The sequence below is a fragment of the Lissotriton vulgaris genome, chromosome 6, assembly GCF_964263255.1.
Source record: "Lissotriton vulgaris chromosome 6, aLisVul1.2, whole genome shotgun sequence".
Taxonomy (NCBI): domain Eukaryota; kingdom Metazoa; phylum Chordata; class Amphibia; order Caudata; family Salamandridae; genus Lissotriton; species Lissotriton vulgaris.
Window position 1 is genome coordinate 1,775,538,379 of NC_141694.1, and position 6,238 is coordinate 1,775,544,616.

Consider the following 6,238-nt stretch of genomic DNA (forward strand, 5'->3'; position numbering starts at 1 on the left):
AGGGAGCAAGCACACTCTATGGATGCGACAAAGTACAGTGCAGAGTACATTTGCCGCTGCCAGGGTGCAATATAGAGTGAAACACACCTGCACTGCATCTTGACACGGGTAGCCTGGTGTTGTGCCCATAAAAAGGTGACAACGCATCTGATAACATACAGCATCGCACAACCACGGCTGACCTGGGGTATGAACACAGATTCTGCCATTATAGCTGGTAGAACCAGGGAGCTGGGTCCTACGAAACAGCATAGAGCGAAGGGTACCCACGTTTAAGAGGATGCGGTTGGTGGTGAGCAGACCCCAGGTATCACTACAGGACACAGAACCAAGCCCAAACTGGCATTACCTCCTTAACCCTTATCTCTTCCCAGCACTTACCATATGAGATCCTACTTCCCACTTCTAGGCACTATGTGACCCAGCAAAAAGATAAAACCACCCTCCACAAAGGGTAACCTGATGTCCTGGATATGCTAGGACATCCCTGAATTTCAGACTTATGTCTGGGAGCTGTGAGAGTTTTCTCAAAATGTAATACATGACCAGTTTTGAGAGGGTAGTTAGATGAGAAAGTATTGCTCATAGATCTGACCCTCTCTTGTGGTGATGCTTGTCACAGCGCGATCTTTAGGCAGCCAACTCTTTACCTAAAATAACTGCTCCATTCTCTCATCTTCATTTGCAGAGGAGTAGCAGCTGAGCTTGACAAGTAACATGCCACACCACATGCCTTAGCATGTCTTAGTTTTGTGGCATATGCTGTAAAAACAATTGCAAAATGTTTTGGTTGTGACCCGCAAACAAGGCATTACGATAAAAACAACAACTTGGAGTCCGCACGAAGCAGTTCGGGTCAGTCGGCACCACCATATCAATAATTCCCGTTGCCAAGGTTCACATCGCAAGCCTGGGCTTGACGTAGTCATTGCCACATTTTTATGTTGATTGTGGATCAGAACATTTGCATTTTATGTCCTCTATGATTACCACCAAAATGCCTTTCTATTGTTACACAAGTATTATTGCTATTGAAATAAAAGTCCCATGTATGCAACAGAGCAGCTGATATAGAGTTTGGCAGAGATGGTACTCCGTTTCAGAGGCAGTTCCTGCCAGTGTTTAGAGCTGTCCGCAAATGCAGTTAATGTGCGACGCCCACTCAGCAGGAGTGTGGTATTTATAGGGTATGCAGTCGACACTGCATTTTGGAGCACTGGTATGGTAGCGAACTTTCATTTTTTTTCAGGCATCACAATTTCTGTTGAAATGGCCTCTAAATTTGATTAGAGCATTGGAATGTTGGGAGCTTCATTGAAAACACTGGAGTGCTCCGGGCTTCTAATGGCAGATAGAAACCAGAGATTAAACATTCCAATGTCGTTCACAGCTGTTGCTGTTAACAAAGGCCTCACGGATCCCAAAAAGATTGAAAACTCTCGGGATCCGTGAGACCTTTCTTTTATTTGTTAGAACATTCTGCCCTCTTGTGGTAGAATGTTCTAATAGCCTTGCAGCCCTATTTAGCCGGGCTATACCGGCATTAAAGTCCTGCTCCCTTGTTAAACTTAGAGCGGGCCTTTAATGGCTGGTACTGCCAGTTACGGCGGGCTACAGGTTATAATAGACATGCAGTTTTACTGGTAAAAAACTATGCAGCGCACAAACGATAATGTGTGGAAATTGGGGTTTGGTGAATATTTATCATTTGTGCATCACCAAATAAAGTGCCTCTATTTGTTTAATCGTATTAAAATCTCAGACTTTGTAATTGCAAAAAATGTGCTTCATTTGTTATTTTCTAATTTCTAATATATTTTTAAATGTGTAGAATTCATTTACAGATATTTAAATGTGTTCTATGTTAGAAAAAGACATATTCCACTACCTGTCCTTTCTCTTCCTGTACCCCAGGAAGATTGCCTCCCAGGTCACTTTTAAAACATTCCCTCACTTTGCAGTTAGAGAAATAAAAGTAAACGACAGTTTCTGTATAAGCAGCAGTTTGTGAGAAGACGTAGCCTGACATTTGACCTCGTCTCTGAACGAGCAGCAAATGTGACAAGATAAACACAAAATGTAACGGCATCAACAATGCTCGTTCATCTTCTGAACTCCAGCATAGTTATGCTCTGGGTGCTGCCGCAACTCTCACCTCTCCCCCCACCCCCCCTTCCTCTTCCCTACTCACCCTACTTCCAGTGCGTATGTTGGAGACGCAGGAGTGACTGTGTGCTCTAAAGCAAATATGGCATTCACTTTCAACAAGCATTAGAAATGCAATAGGTCTCGCAGCATTAGAGTTAGTGCTTTTAGAATTGTTTATGGGTTTTTTTGTAAATCTTTAGCATGAGGTTGAGGGTGAGTGAGGGTGAGTGAGGGTGAGGGGTTGAGGGTGAGTGAGGGTGAGGCTGAGGGTGAGTGAGGGTGAGTGAGGGTGAGTGTGAGTGAGGGTGGGTGAGTGTGGGTGAGTGTGGGTGAGGGTGAGGGATTGAGGGTGAGGGGTTGAGGGTGAGTGAGGGTGAGGGGTTGAGGGTGAGTGAGGGTGAGGGGTTGAGGGTGAATGAGGGTGAGGGGTTGAGGGTGAATGAGGGTGAGGGAGGGTGAGGGGTTGAGGGTGAGGGGTTGAGGGTGAGTGGGGATGAGTGAGGGTGAGGGGTTGAGGGTGAGTGAGGGTGAAGGTGAGTGAGGGTGAAGGTGAGTGAGGGTGGGTGAGTGAGGGTGAGTGTGGGTGAGTGTGGGTGAGTGAGGGTGAGGGATTGAGGGTGAGGGGTTGAGGGTGGGTGAGGGGTTGAGGGTGAGTGAGGGGTTGAGGGTGAGGGTGAGTGAGGGTGAGGGGTTGAGGGTGAGTGGGGGTGAGTGAGGGTGAGGGGTTGAGGGTGAGTGAGGGTGAGGGGTTGAGGGTGAGTGAGGATGAGGGGTTGAGGGTGAGTGAGGATGAGGGGTTGAGGGTGAGTGAGGATGAGGGTTTGAGGGTGGGTGAGGGTGAGTGTGAGTGAGGGTGAGTGAGGGTGAGGGTGAGTGAAGGTGGGTGAGGGTGAGGGGTTGAGGGTGATTGAGGGTGAGGCATTGAGGGTGAGTGAGGGTGAGGGGTTGAGGGTGAGGGTGAGTGAGGGTGAGGGGTTGAGGGTGAGTGAGGGTGAGTGAGGGGTTGAGGGTGAGTGAGGATGAGTGAGAGTGAGGGTGAGTGAGGGGTTGAGGGTGAGGGGTTGAGGGTGAGTGAGGGTTTGAGGGTGAGGGGTTGAGGGTGAGTGAGGGTGAGTGAGGGTGAGGGTGAGGGGTTGAGGGGGAGGGGTCGAGGGGGAGGGGTTGAGGGTGAGTGAGTGAGGGGTTGAGGGTGAGTGAGTGAGGGTGAGGGGTTGAGGGTTGGTGAGTGAGGGTGAGGGGTTGAGGGTGAGTGAGGGTGAGGCTGAGGGTGAGTGAGGGTGAGTGAGGGGTTGAGGGTGAGGAGTTGAGGGTGAGTGAGGGTGAGGGGTTGAGGGTGGGTGAGGGGTTGAGGGTGGGTGAGGGGTTGAGGGTGAGTGAGGGTGAGGGGTTGAGGGTGAGTGAGGGTGAGGGTGAGTGAGGGTGAGGGTGAGTGAGGGTGGGTGAGTGTGAGTGTGAGTGTGAGTGTGGGTGAGTGTGAGTGAGGGTGGGTGAGTGTGGGTGAGTGTGGGTGAGGGTGAGGGATTGAGGGTGAGGGGTTGAGGGTGAGTGAGGGTGAGGGGTTGAGGGTGAGTGAGGGTGAGGGGTTGAGGGTGTATGAGGGTGAGGGAGGGTGAGGGGTTGAGGGTGAGGGGTTGAGGGTGAGTGGGGGTGAGTGAGGGTGAGGGGTTGAGGGTGAGTGAGGGTGAAGGTGAGTGAGGGTGAGGGTGAGTGAGGGTGGGTGGGTGAGTGTGGGTGAGTGTGGGTGAGTGAGGGTGAGGGATTGAGGGTGAGGGGTTGAGGGTGGGTGAGGGGTTGAGGGTGAGTGAGGGGTTGAGGGTGAGGGTGAGTGAGGGTGAGGGGTTGAGGGTGAGTGGGGGTGAGTGAGGGTGAGGGGTTGAGGGTGAGTGAGGGTGAGGGGTTGAGGGTGAGTGAGGATGAGGGGTTGAGGGTGAGTGAGGATGAGGGGTTGAGGGTGAGTGAGGATGAGGGGTTGAGGGTGGGTGAGGGTGAGGGTGAGTGAGGGTGAGGGTGAGTGAAGGTGGGTGAGGGTGAGGGGTTGAGGGTGATTGAGGGTGAGGCGTTGAGGGTGAGTGAGGGTGAGGGGTTGAGGGTGAGGGTGAGGGGTTGAGGGTGAGGGGTTGAGGGTGAGTGAGGATGAGTGAGAGTGAGGGTGAGTGAGGGGTTGAGGGTGAGGGGTTGAGGGTGAGTGAGGGTTTGAGGGTGAGGGGTTGAGGGTGAGTGAGGGTGAGTGAGGGTGAGGGTGAGGGGTTGAGGTGGAGGGGTGGAGGGGGAGGGGTTGAGGGTGAGGCAGAGGCAGGTAGGTGGCCGCAGCCCCCTGGTCCCGGCCGGGCGCGAGCGCATGCACTGTGCCACATTCAGGAGCAGACTTGGGACCAGGCGTGAAGGGGGAGGCTGACCGGACAGGCGTGGACGGGGAAGGGTGACAGTGCCGGCGTGGAGAGAAAGGGTGACAGTGTCGGCGAGGACGCAGTGGCTGACAGGGACTGAGGTACGAACACTCTTGACCCTTTTTACCCTAAAGACGGGCAGGTGATGTGCACACATACGCTTTGCAATGCGGATAGCAGAATTGATGAAGTAGAGCGCCACCCCCATAGGCATCTTACATTTTAGAGTTATGTAGTTGTGCAAATACATAGGTCACGCTAGGCAGCAGCTGTACTGGCATCTCTCGTGTATGCGCGCCCTGAGGCAGCCGATTCCGTCAGGCGGCGCTGAAAAGCGGGTGGCAGCAGGTAGTTTAATGCGGCAAGGGTGAATTGTTAAAATCCTAACGCTTCAGACTAGGTGCCCATCAGCAGCACCCTTCATATGGTGAGACAGCGTCACACATTTGCATCTTGAGGCACTGCACAGACAACAAGCGCTGGCAAAGTTCCTTGCCGAAAACGTGCAGGCGAGGTGCGACACGGCAGGACGGAAGGAAGAGAGGGGAGGGGGAGGAGAAATGAGTGAGGGTGAGGGTGAGGGGTTGAGGTGGAGGGGTGGAGGGGGAGGGGTTGAGGGTGAGGCAGAGGCAGGTAGGTGGCCGCAGCCCCCTGGTCCCGGCCGGGCGCGAGCGCATGCACTGTGCCACATTCAGGAGCAGACTTGGGACCAGGCGTGAAGGGGGAGGCTGACCGGACAGGCGTGGACGGGGAAGGGTGACAGTGCCGGCGTGGAGAGAAAGGGTGACAGTGTCGGCGAGGACGCAGTGGCTGACAGGGACTGAGGTACGAACACTCTTGACCCTTTTTACCCTAAAGACGGGCAGGTGATGTGCACACATACGCTTTGCAATGCGGATAGCAGAATTGATGAAGTAGAGCGCCACCCCCATAGGCATCTTACATTTTAGAGTTATGTAGTTGTGCAAATACATAGGTCACGCTAGGCAGCAGCTGTACTGGCATCTCTCGTGTATGCGCGCCCTGAGGCAGCCGATTCCGTCAGGCGGCGCTGAAAAGCGGGTGGCAGCAGGTAGTTTAATGCGGCAAGGGTGAATTGTTAAAATCCTAACGCTTCAGACTAGGTGCCCATCAGCAGCACCCTTCATATGGTGAGACAGCGTCACACATTTGCATCTTGAGGCACTGCACAGACAACAAGCGCTGGCAAAGTTCCTTGCCGAAAACGTGCAGGCGAGGTGCGACACGGCAGGACGGAAGGAAGAGAGGGGAGGGGGAGGAGAAATGCGACACGGCGGGAGGGGGCGGGCAGGGGAGGGGGCGGAGAGGGGAGAGGTGCGACACGACGGAAGGAAGAGAGGGGAGGGGGAGGAGAAATGCGACACGGCGGGAGGGGGCGGAGGGGTAAACAAAGACGGACGTGCACGCGCCCGTGACTTTTAAGGTCAATGCGCATGCGCATAAGCTTAATGCGCATGCGCATTGACCTTAAAACTCACGGGCACTGCAAGGAATCGCCACGATTCCTTGCAGTGCAGATAAAGTGTGGATAACTCGCAATAGGCTCGCTTTGCTCGATGCGCATGCGCATCGGCAACAGGCGAGACCTAAAAAGGGGACCAGGAGCTGTATTTTCCGAAACACGGTTCTGCACCACCATCTAGCGGCTGGCTATAGATTGGTATTGCTATTTCATGTGGTTG